Consider the following 13,565-nt stretch of genomic DNA (forward strand, 5'->3'; position numbering starts at 1 on the left):
CTCATTCCATTTGCCTTGGCATCCTTCTCCTTTTGTCCTTTGCTATGATCTCTTTCAGAACCTATGTTATGACTGTCACCAGTCATCATCCTCTCCATCTCTATGAGTTCCTCACTTACTCACTATGAGTTGCACTAAAGCCTCTACAACAGCAAGTCCTCCCTGTTGCCTCTTACCTCACCAAGCTCTCCTTTGTACTTGGTATTTTGGCAAGCACTTGGTTCTCTATCTCTGAACATCCTTTAAGCACTTCTCTTTGATCCTTCTAGGCTTCAACTCATCTACATCTTCTAAGAACACAACTATCCTCTTTATCCAATCCCTGTTGGAATTCTTCAAGGTTCTACCACATTCTATTTTCATTCAGAAACTCTTACCAGCTTCTTTTATCCCTAACAATTCTACCCACGTCCTCTGTGGAATTGCCTTTGGGAGTTGCAATAATACTTTTGCATCAATACAAAGACCACAACTTTCCAATCTTCAAATCAAATAAAAATAAAAAACTTTTCATCTCACCTTCAAGATCTCTATTTGATCTTGTCTTCACATTCACCTGCACTTTGAATGGATTGTTCTTTTCACTAGCCTTCAAATGTATCTTCAAACTTTGTTACTTCAAGAACTTGAAAACATCCCTCTTACAGTGTAACTATTGTAATCCTGCTCTAAAATTTCACTCATTCAATATCTTCTAATCATTAGAAAAATTTTCATACCTTCACCTATCTTCAGGATCTCACCACTCCTGCAAATCTATTTCAGCATATCTTCATGCTTCCACTGCACAAACTTTCAACATTCAGCTACTGTCAATCAGATTTAGAATCTAGTTCTTTCTTTCAATCTTCCGACTTTATCTTGGCAAAGCTTAACTATCAGCAACAATTTCTCCTTCGCTGAGTTTTCTTCCACTCAGAAATCCTTACCAGTTTCCTTCATTACTGCTTCTTAAGGCTTGATCTTCTTTTGCTGAGATACTTCATTAGCTACAACTATCAATCTTCAATCTATTTCTTTATCCAACAAAACTCAAATCAGAGTTAAATAAAACAATACCTGCATGATTTCACAAGCAGTCTCCATCCACTCTTCACATTCGAGTGAATCTCCATTCTTCAAAACATCGTTGTGGATTCTTTATGTTTCTGCAATCTCTTCTTAATTCTTACTCACCTGCCTCTAAGAACTTAATTGTTCTTCTCCAATTTCAATTTCAAACATTTCACAATTCCAATTATATGGATTCATTGGCCATAAATCACTTGCTCTACTTTTCTCAAAATCTGAACATTCTATCAAAATGCAGAAATTACAAGATTAGTATTCCTCTTACCAATCTCCCAGCTTTACCTTGGTCGAAATCACCAACTGTCAGCAATACTCTATCCCTTCTTTTGCATGCAGAATCTTCTTCTTCTCTGATACCAAAATGACGCAGGAAAACCCTGCTTTCACCCACAGTATGCATAAACCATTTTGCCCCAGGAATTAATATGACCTATCGGGTCAAATTTTCATTAGATAATGGTTTCAGGCCCCTTTATTAAATCTCCGTGGAATAATTCATTAAACTAGCCCAATCTTTCCATTAATTAATTCTTTCTATCGGACGTTGTTTATCTAATCCTCATAAACCTTCATTAACTCCTTATTTTGTTCGGTGTGGAGCCTGATTATCTTCTGTATTCAAAAGTTTTAGCCAGATGTATACCCCAGGAATACTGTACACCCCTCCACGCGGGGGGGACTTGTCCCTCCCGCGGGGTTCCGGGGGCCGGCGGTCCCCCAGCGGGGGTTCAGGGGCAGCACTCCCGAAAATTTCTAGTGAATCTGTGCCGTTCATTAGGCGAATGATCTGACGGTAGAAGTTATATTTAATTTAGGGTTTTTTGCCCTAGAAGGCAACCCCTCACTATATATGAGCGAATTTTATTGCGTCTATATAGATTTGTATTCTGAGTGAGGAAGAGAGAGCAAAATGAGAGCGAAGAGGGTGTTACAGCGGATCTGCTATAGGTTGTATCTCTTCAGTTTGCTAGATAATATAATAAAAGAAGGACTAGTTGTTTCTCCGTGGACGTAACCCAAACTAGGTGAACCACGTATATCTATGTCTCTCTTGTTTTATGCGTTTTCTATGTTTATATTTCTGCAATATCTTTATGTCTTCCATTGCTCCGTAATATATAATTTTCTAACATATTCAATCCTTAATGCCCGCACATTAAACATTCTTAACCTTATTACCACATATATATAACCTTCCCTACTTCTCCACTTTGATATATTTGGATTTACCCATAAAAACCTTCTATCGGTGCTATTTCTATTACATACCTTTTATAATATAAATCCTCATAAATCATGCGCAGACTTACCTTTTTCCACTTATTCCTCAGACTCTGCACATTACCCGATGCTCCCTTATCGCAATCGCACTCTCGGGGTTTCATGGGACTCTTAAGACTTCTCTTTTCGCATCTGGGATGTGATAACACAGTCGGACCTCAAATACTATACAACTATGTCTATTCCTTAGCGGGTCTGCTCTATCGCACTTCGCAATGCTCCTTGGTCCGCTTACATCGCATATCGCAATATTTATCGGCTCGCTCCATCTCACCTTCGCACATCGCATGTCGCATTGATTAAGGGCTAAGGTCTATCTCCCATAGATATTTGCGATGCGATCAAATCTCTGATCGCATCGGACATCACAATCGCATATCGCAATCGCTTGTGGCCGAGGTTAAATCACTCACCATTGGACTATTGCAATGCGAGATTCAACAACGATCCTCCACTGTTGATCCAATCACTCGATCCAACATTCAGTAACGGTCTCGCATATCGCAATCGCAATTCCCTTAAGGCCGATTTATTCATTCACGTGATAAGTTGCGATGCGATATTAATAGCTCCATTCCATGCGACTTGATCTCATCCGTTGATCTGTGAGATCCAACGACCCCTATGTAGTAAGGCTTCACTCCTTTGTTCTTCCTTTTTACTTGGGTTTTATGATATTTCTTCAATGTTTCTTTGTGGCTCGGGTTACTTCATGGTTCTTCATCCTTCGCTGTTCCACTACCCGACTCCCTCCTAAGCTTAATTCTGTGAGTTATTTAATCATGAACACTCCACAATATTACTTTGATTCTTCGATTGGATTCCAACGATCCATTATAATCCTTTCATATCATTCTTTCCCTCTGTGTATTTTAACGAACTCTGCTTACATATGTATATTATATAGAATCACTGATACATGCATAATTTATCCTTCAATACTCGAATTGCACACTTACACAATTTTAGAATCAATCTCTGTATATATAAACAAACATTTATACAATTTCTCTCTCAGGGTTGATCTTCTAATGTCAATGGCCTCTGTTTACAACCTGCCCGTAGGTTTACAATCACACTCTAACTGGCTAACCTATCCAACCTCTCCTTTGTTTATGCCTTTTTGTCTTGCATTTATACAAAAGGATTCTAAAACCAATTCTTGGTTTAGATTCATAAGCTTCTCAACAAAATCCTAAAATCTCTTCCTCATCCCTAAGGATTCTCTCAAATCCACAAAATCATGAACTAACTCCTAATCTAAGTTTTACAATCAATTCTCAAATCCCTTAGTTCTCTCAACTATCCTAAATCTTTCATATTCTCCTATATTCGAGAATATTTACAAATATGCCTCATTATATTCAATTAAATCCTATTCTAGCTTCTCTCATTAAAATCACTCAAAAATTTTATTAATTACATTAATTCAATACTTAGGAAACCAACTTCCCTGAAACACAAGACCCCCTATGTCTACTAATGATATTGTTGAGATGAATGCTCCTACATCAGTCCCTTTCAATTGGGTCTAGGATTTCAACCATTGTGTCTGATTTATGTTGTCATGCCTCATGCGACTACACAGACAGAATCCACACATGTATTGTCTAAGGCTAATAAAGCAACCATATTTATTAAATACATCCAACACATCCTCCAATCGGTTCACGACATTTTGGAGAAGTTAAATGCCAAGTGCAAGCAACGATGTGATCAACATCAGGTGCCACACAAGTTTATGTTTGGCGATAAAGTTTGGTTGCATTTGCAGAAAGAACGCCTTAATGAAGCTCACCGGAAGCTCATACCACTTTGATATGGTCCTTACACCATTACCAAGGTTGTGGGAGACAATACTTTTGAGCTCAGCATTCCCCCATTCCTATTGGGTGTGGAGCCTGATTATCTTCTCTATTCAATGTCTCAGTCGGATGTATACCATAGGAAGATTGTACACACCTCCACGCGGGGCGGCTAATCCCCCTCGGCTGGGGGGTCCGGGGGCCAGCGGTCCCCTGGTGGGGGTTCGGGGGCAGCGCCCCCAAAGCTAAAAATAGATGTAAAATTGCCTTGTTAAAGTCTAGTAATTTCTAGTCAATCTGGGCCGTTCATTAGGCGGATGATCTAACAGTAGAAGTTATGTTTAATTTAGGGTTTCTTGCCCTAGAAGGAAACCCCTCACTATATATGAGGGAATTGTATTGTGTCTATGAATATCTGTATTGCTAGATAATATAAAAGGAAGGACTGGTTGTTTCTCCGTGGACGTAGCCCAAACTGGGTGAACCACGTATATTTGTGTCTCTCTTGTTTTATGCGTTTTCTGTGATTATATTTCTGCAATATTTTATGTGTTCCATTGCTCCGTAATATATAATTTACTAACAATTCCTTGTTCTATACCTAGTATTCAATGTGGACTACCTTCGACCATACTTCCCACCATCACTAGACACATCAAACATTGTAGAAAATCTCACACCAACAGAGTTAAACCCAGTCTGAATGGAATAGGCCACAACTGATTGGATTATGTACACACATATCAAGAACACTTGCCATTAGAAGATCCAACTATATCGGGTTGTCAAAGCTGGCCAACTCCTGCACTAAGGCAAGTGGCTCCCCAGGGACCAAGTTCGACAAAAGTTTCCCCATCTCATTGAGGAACTCAACACAATGGAGATCATTGTTTCCTTATCATGGATGACTGATCCAGGCAGATGTTGGTGGCCACCCACCTATTCCACTTGGACCCCTACCACTATCTCTTTCAGTTTTTCAATTTCCTTAATTGTAGCACAGTGTATTATTTTTGGCATATTTTTGAGTCCTGAACTTCAGGGGTTGTTTTGAGGCCCTAAACGATGTTTTTTGGGAAAACCAAGGCCAACATGGGTCATTGACCATTTTTGTCCGTGCGAAAGTTGTAGTCCTTAGATAAATATATTAACAAGGTATTTTGAGCGTCAAATGAAGATCGTATGCCAAAAGTTACAACCCTGGGAAGTTGACGTACCAATTTACCCAAATGCCCATAATTTTGGCACTTCATATCTTAGGGTTAGGTTTTTAGATGTTTAGGGTTTTCATTGTTTCTCAATAGTAAATAGGCCTTCGAGCCTCATTGTAACACAATTCAAAGGCATGTAGCCACCACATCTCTTCTCAGAGATAAGCTACCTTCACCCAAGCTAGCCTTATTTCCATTCTATTTGTAAGCATGTTTAAGTATTTAACATTAATGAAATGAAGTGTTATTTCTGCTACATCTTTGCATCTATGGTTATATCTGTAATTTGTTGCATTCCTATTTAATTTCGGATAAGTGGTATCAGAGGGGTTTTCTCTTTCTCTGTTTTTCTTTGCATGTCCCCAACGAGGTCAGGATATAAGGAGTTAGGGTTCGAACTGGTCGAACCTTTGCAAGACCAGACTCGCAAATCCATACGACCTCCCATGGCAGAAGAGAAGAAAGACGAGGGGGCAGGAGATCCTTTCAAAATATTGCTCGAAGAAGCCCTCGAGTGACATAGGAACGCGATGATGGACAAGTTTTCCCAGATCCTTCAGTGGCTACCCAAGGGTGATGCATCTCCTTCTAACAACTACTCTAGAAGTCCCACACCCTTTAAGGTACAAGTTAACTTTGACATCCCCATATTTGAGGGTCAGATAGATACGAACGCCGTAGATAAATGGTTAAATCTGCTAAAAGGATATTTTTCTATTCATGACTTTTCCAGCTGGGAAAAGATTACCTTTTCACTTCTCAAAGCCACCCCCCAAATTAAGGACTGTTGGAAAAAATTCTATGAGAAGAAGGACAAAAGTACAACCTCACTATTTCTGGCCACACCCACATAGAGTTCGTTCCAGGATGCCATGAAGGAGTAGTACCACCCTATCGGGAGCTATGAGGATAAATACATAAAGTGGACCACATTGTGAAAGGGAAGGGACCAAGACGTGTCAGAGTTTACAATGTTTTTCATACCCTTCACACGAAATTGGGTATCAAGGATTTTAAGAAACATCTGGTACTCAAGTACCGCAGCTGCCTACACAGGTACATCCAGGATGAGATGGAGTTCCTGGACATCTCCTCACTCAGAACGATGTACCGATACGCTGTCAAGATTGAGCATAAGTTTAAATATAAAAATCGAGACTTTGGATCTACGAATCCAAAGCAAGGGAAAGGCGCCCCCAAACTGTAGAGCAAAGGACAAAGCCAAGGCGAGGCGAGCCAGGATAAACCGTCGAAGCCGCAAGAAGAGAATGACACCACAAAGACAAAGAATGACACGGGAAAGTGGTGTGAGTTATGTAATAGCTCCACTAATAAAACAAGTGAGTGTCGGGCCAAGCAGCCACTGGTGGCTAAGTTGAAGGCTTCCGATTGAGACACATGTTCCGACTCTAAGTCAGGATTCGACAAGGGGAATGACAAAAGGAAGAAGATCATTAACATGGAGCCCAGTGCCACTGTGGCCTCCACCAAGATCAAGAATATTGAGCCTGAAGATCTAGAGGAGGGGGGAATGATGATTCCACTCAGAGATGTGGGTGGAGGGTTCTCCATTGCAGTTCATTTTCGACAGCGAGAGCCAAAAGAACCTCATTTCAGCAGAGGTCATGAAGTGGTTGGGCCTACCGACTACAACACATCTGAAGTCGTACACCATTGTGTGGATTCACCAAGGACGAGATCTTCGCGTCAGCAGGGAGTGTCATATTCCCTACAGCATCAAGCCCTTCACGAATGAGGCATTGTGTGATGTTACTCCTCTTGAAGTTTGTGACGTATTATTAGGACAACCATACTTGTGGAAGTGACATGATGTACATGAGTCTAGACCCAGCTCTATTATTATTTCTTTTGGTAGTAAGTTATACAGGATACCAAAGGTATCCTCGCCTACTGCCATCTCTTTGATCTCTGCTAAGCAATGCAGTAAGATCATCTCCCAGACTGGGAAATTTGTTTTCTTTCTGATTCTCTCTCAAAGTAAGGGGAAGATTGTAGCCACATCTATGGCCCCTAGGAAGGGTTCCTCCACGCAATAGAAGCAGGTGTATACGACCGTGGAAGAATATAATGACATCTTCTCCTCACCCACAGGGGTACCCTTTCACTGTCAGGTCAATCATTCGATCACTCTAACTCCTGGAGAACCTCTACCCAACAAGTCGATATATCACCTCTCCATTATAGAAAATTAAGAGATCAAGCGGAAAATACAGGAGTTTCTACAAAAACAACACATCCGACCAAGGTCGTCGCCTTGTGGGAGCCCTTTGTACTTGTATAGAAGAAGGATGGGACCTGGTGGCCCTGCATTGATTATCGGCACTAAACAAAATCATTTTCGGGAACAAGCATCCAATACCACATATTAATGACCTTCTGGACCAACTCAAGGGGGCCAAGTATTTCAGCAAGATCGATCTGAAGTCTAGCTATCACTAGGTTCCAATAGAGCCCACATATGTATGGAAGTTTCCCTTCAAATCCAAGGAAGACATTTTTTAATGGTTGGTTATGCCCTTCAGGTTGAAAATTGCCCCTGCTAATTTTATGAGGCTAATGGATGACATCTTACGGCCCTTCACCAACTCATTCGTAGTTGTTTATTTGGACGACATCCTCATCTTCAACAAGAGTTGGGAAGAACACTTGCAACATATTTGACAAGTTCTTCAAACCCTTCGACATCACAAACTATCTTCCAACTTGGAGAAATGCACCTTTGGCATGAGCCAGGTCCAATATTTGGGTTACATCATAGATGATCGTGGCGTGCATGTGGATCCGACTAATATCCAAGTCATTTGAGATTGGCTAGCCCCGACCACTATAACGGATCTTCGCAGCTTTTTAGGCCTTGCAGATTTTTATCAGAGGTTTGTGTTGGGATTCTCCCATACCACTTGGCCTTTGAGTCAGATTACTAAAGGTGGGGTGAAAGAAAAGTTTTCCTGGTCTGAGTCCCAACAGAAGGTGTTCATTGAGTTGAAGTAATGAATTTGCTCTACAACAATATTCACACTACCAGAACTGCAACAACGATTTGAAATCGAGACATACGTCTTGTGCTGTGATATTGGTGCAGTCCTCAACCAACACCGGCATCTACTGGCCTATCATAGTGAGACACTTTCTGATACAATTAAGAAGTACCCCACCTATGATAAAGAGATGTATTCCATCGTGCAAGCTTTCCGAAAATTGAAGCATTACATTCAGGGGAAGGAGAAGGTCATCCACACCGATCACCGACATTTTCGGTTTATACAGACACAAGGGAAGTTGCAAAACAATCGCCATCAGAAGTGGTCTACATATTTGCAACAATTCCACTTGAACATTAAATACAAAAGGGGAGCACCAATCATGTTGTAGACTACCTCAGCCGACCCTCAATTGCAACACTGACTACTGTTCTCAAGTCTTGTGGCCATGAGACCTTTGGATTTCTGCAACTATATAAAAATGATCCAGAGGTTGCCTCCACATACCAGATGCTGGTAGATGGAAAGCAAGTTCCTGATTTCCACCTCCAGGATGCATTATTATGCTAACTAGGCCACCATTGTATTCCTTCAAGCGAGTGTGCCAAGATTATTTGGGAGGCGCACTACAGTTGGGTCGCATGACACTTTGGTGTGGAGAAAACTGTGGTTGTACTACAAATGCAATTTTATATGCCCAAACTCCAATTGGATGTTGGGAAATATATCAGATCCTGCATTGCCTGCGCCATCGCCAAGCCAACCATCAAGAAGCAAGGCATGTACACTCCTCTACCTACTCCCAGCCAGGTGTGGGAATCCATCTCTATGGACTACATGTCTAACCTCCCTTCTATCAAGCATGGTAATGACTGCGTATTGTGGTCATGGACGGATTTTTTAGATGGCTATATTGGCAGCCTGCAAGAAGAGTATCACAACAAAGGAAACTTCCAAACTCTTCTTTGAACGAGTATGGGTACATTTTGGGATCCCGCACACCATTGTATCAGATCGGGATAGTAGGTTCATGAGCACATTCTGGTCAAGACTCTGGACACTATTGGACCCCAAGCTCACCAAGTCAACTGCCTTCCATCCCCAAACTGATGGCCAGATGGAGGTCCTCAATAGGATGATAGTGCACATACTCTACATGTACAAATCCAATCATCCATGAACCTTGGATAAGATTCTTCCGTATATGAAACACAGTTATAATAGATCTCTCCATAGCTCAACTCATCGCAGTCCCTTTCAAGTGGGTCTAGGATTACAACCATTGTATTTGATTGATGTTGCCATGCCTCACGCGACTACACATACAAAATCCACACGTGTATTGTCTGAGGTTGATAAAGTGACCAGATTTATTAAACGCATCCAATGTGTCCGCCAGTAGGTTCACGACATCTTGGAGAAGTCAAATGCCAAGTACAATGAGTGACATGATCAAAATCAAGTGCCACACAAGTTTTAGGTGGGCGACAAAGTTTGGTTGCATTTGCAGAAAGAACGCCTTATCGAAGCCAATTGGAAGCTTAGACCACTCGGATATGGTACTTACACCATTACCAAGGTTGTGGGGGACAATTATTTTGAGCTCATCATTCCTCCATTCCTTGGCCTACACCTAGTGTTCAATGTGAACTGCCTTTGACCATACTTACCACCATTAGTGGACACATCAGACATTGTAGAACAACTCACACCAATAGAGTTAAACCTAGACTACATGGAATAGGACACAACTGGTCAGATTATAGACACGTATATCAATAACACTCACAAGCAGTAGATCCAACTATATCGGTTTGTTAAAGATGGCCAACTCTTGCACCAAGGCAAATGAGTCACCAGGGACCAAGTTCAACAAAAGTTTTCCCATATCATTGAGGTACTCAATGTAATGGATACCATTGCTTCCTAAGGGGAGAGGAGTAATCTATGTGGATGTTGGTTGCCACCCGCCTACTCCACTCAGACCCCCACCACTGTCTCTTTCAATTTTTCAGTTTCCTTAATTATAGCACAATTTACTATTTTTGGTAGTTATTTGGGTCTTGAACTTTTGAAGCCGTTTTGAGGCCCTACACGACGTTTTTTGGGAAAATTGAGGCCAGCATGATGCAATGACTAATATTGGCCACTCAAAATTTGTATTCCTTGGATAGATATTTCTAACGACGTATTGCACACATCAAACGGAGATCATATGCCAAAGTTATGACCCCAGGAAGTTGATGTACCAATTTACCCAATCGAGACCCATAGTTTTGGCACTTCATCTCCTAGGGTTAGGTTTTTGGATGTTTATGATTTTCCATTGTTTCTCAATAATAAATATGCCTTCGAGCCTCATTGTAACATAGTTCAGAGGCATGTAGTCGCCACATCTCTTCTCAGAGATAAGCTACCATCACCCGAGCTAATCTTATTTCCATTTTGTTTGTAAGCATGTTTCAGTATTTGATATTAAGGAAATTAAGTGTTATTTCTGTTGCATCTTTGTATTTAGCGTCTATTACAACCTTTAGGCATTCCAAGTCAGCAGTCGGAGGATGTCTAAATGGATTTTATCACAGATTTACCCAAGTCTAAAGGAAAGAGTGTCTTCATGGTTGCAGTTGATAGACTTACTAAGTATGCACACTTTTATGCAGTATCTCATCCTTTTAAAGACAATATAGGCACTACTACATTTATGGAAACAATTCAAAAGCTATGTGGAAACCCAAAGATTATTGTAAGTGACAGAGATCCCATTTTCACTAGAAATTTTTGGATGAAATTATTTTCTTGTCTTGGTACTCAATTAGCTCATAGCTCATCTAATCATCCTTAATATGACGACAAAATTGAGTTAGTGAACAAATGTTTCGAAAGATATCTTCGTTGATTTGTATTTGATAAGTAAACACAATGGGTCAAGCGATTACCTATAGCTGAATGGTGGTATAACACTTCCTTCCATACTGCAACAAAAATGACCCCGTTTATGGCACTTTATGGATATCATCCACCATCCATCACATTATTTTTAAGAGAAAATTCTAAGGTTCAAGAAGTGGAAGATCACATCGAGAATCAACAACAAGTTCTCCAACTCTTAGAGGATAACCTCACTCTAACGCAAAATCGAATGAAACAACAAGTATATAAAAATCACAGTGAAAGAAGTTTTGATGTAGGTGACTAGGTATTTTTAGGGCTACAACCATACAAACAATTGTCCCTCAATCTAGCTAAGAAAGATAATAAATTATCACCCAAGTACTATGGTCCTTACAAGGTGTTGCAAAATATTGGTACTATGCATACAAATTGGAGCTTCCCGCATCGTCTCGAGTACACCCAATTTTCCATGTTTCATGCTTAAAGAAGGTTATCAGTGACAAGCTCCTAGTTCAAACAGTGTTTTCAAAACTTGACAAAGAAGGAAAAATCATATTTGAGCCTGAAGCAGTGATGGAAACAAGAACCCGACAACTGCAGAATCGATTAATTTCAAAGTATCTCATTAAGTGGAAGAACTTATGCGTTGAAGATTCCACATGGGAAGATGAGAATTTTATAAGGAACCATCTAGAACTACTTAAGGATTGAGGATAACACGTTTTTGAAGGAAAGGGGCATGTTAGGTCCCTATAATACTGGTGTACCCCCCTTATTGTTATTGTTAGTGTATCCCCCTATTGTTATTGTTGTGCCCTTACGTTATTATTTTTATGTAGGCTCTGATGATATTGTGAACCCTTAGACTCCTATATATACAAAGTAGGTCTTTTCATTTGTATCATCCAAGAATTGTTCATTTATGTAATGTAAAGGAGGTTTCCCCATCGAAGAGGATACTTTTTAAGTCGTTGATATATATTTTCTTTTGTTTTGTGATTTGGTTTCATAATCCACAAAAAAAAAAATTGCTTACATCAAATCATGGTCATAAATGATTCTTTAACAAATCCTAAGAATTCTTCTGAATTCTATAAGCCTTTCAAACCATTTGTACAAATTTACTTGAAAATCAACCCACAAAATTTGATACAAGCACTTAAACAAGTACCTATCCTTGAATTTTGCAATCTCTTCATCCAAATATACATTTTCTTGACATGCGTATAAGTAAATAGGTGCTTTAAACTAATCATCAAGACCAACCTTTCAAAAATTGTTGCTCCCACCATATCTCCACCACTCTTCATTTATTATGGTAACATCAATGGAAACATGTTTTTGGCTCTTCTAGAGACCCATTTTCCTTAGAATGTGTCCAACATAGGCCCACAATAGTCTAGTATATAGGCCTATTCAACCTCCTAAATGAAGGAGGTCTCACCCAAGGCACACTTACTAATAATTGACTAGTAAACTATTAAGGAGTAGTGGAAGCTTAAATTCCATATCATAGCAATTAATAGATTACATCAAAGCATATAAGAAATAATGGATACATATATATAATAATAACGTATAGAGCATAAATATACATGAGGATAAAGAACAAATCCTATTGTCATGCAATCACATGTGAAAATTTAGCAATCCCATTGTATTCATCTAAAAATGACTATGTAGATCTAGGCATTACACATCACATGAAAATAAAGTGAAATGATCTCATCATCAGAGTATAGATCCATCAAAACAACATAATCACATATCATAATAAGAGGATTCCACTAATAGCAAGTTGTATAAGGAATGAAAAACAAACAAACCCTTTATAATATAATTTCAATCCACATACATAAGTGCATACATACTACTAAAATATATGTCATTGAAGCATTGACAAAAGATTCTACATGAATATAGAATTTGAAAATTGTAAGCCACTCATACAAAATAGGGCTCTATGACTTCATGGAAAATGCATAGAGGGTCTTGGCTTTGTGGGTGCTCCTCGGCCTTCTTTCCACATATTCAAGCTTTTAAATATTTTGGTCCTTTGGAAAAATATGGCCTCAATAAATACCAACTAAGAAACAAACTAAAAGCAAAGAAATAGAATGAGATTGTTGTATGCAAACTTGGCCTAGTATCCAATACCAACTTTATATGGATTTGATCATCACTACACATAAGATTATCATCATCTTCCTACTCTTCATGGTGACTAAAAATGACATAATAACAATTACATGACAAAAATTAAAATGAGTAACATTGGCCATACATACAAGAACTTGAAA

This window comes from Pinus tabuliformis, chromosome 4_1 (genome assembly GCF_031772625.1).
Source record: "Pinus tabuliformis cultivar Carrire ecotype Pingquan chromosome 4_1, CPIR1, whole genome shotgun sequence".
In the NCBI taxonomy this organism is placed as follows: Eukaryota; Viridiplantae; Streptophyta; class Pinopsida; order Pinales; family Pinaceae; genus Pinus; species Pinus tabuliformis.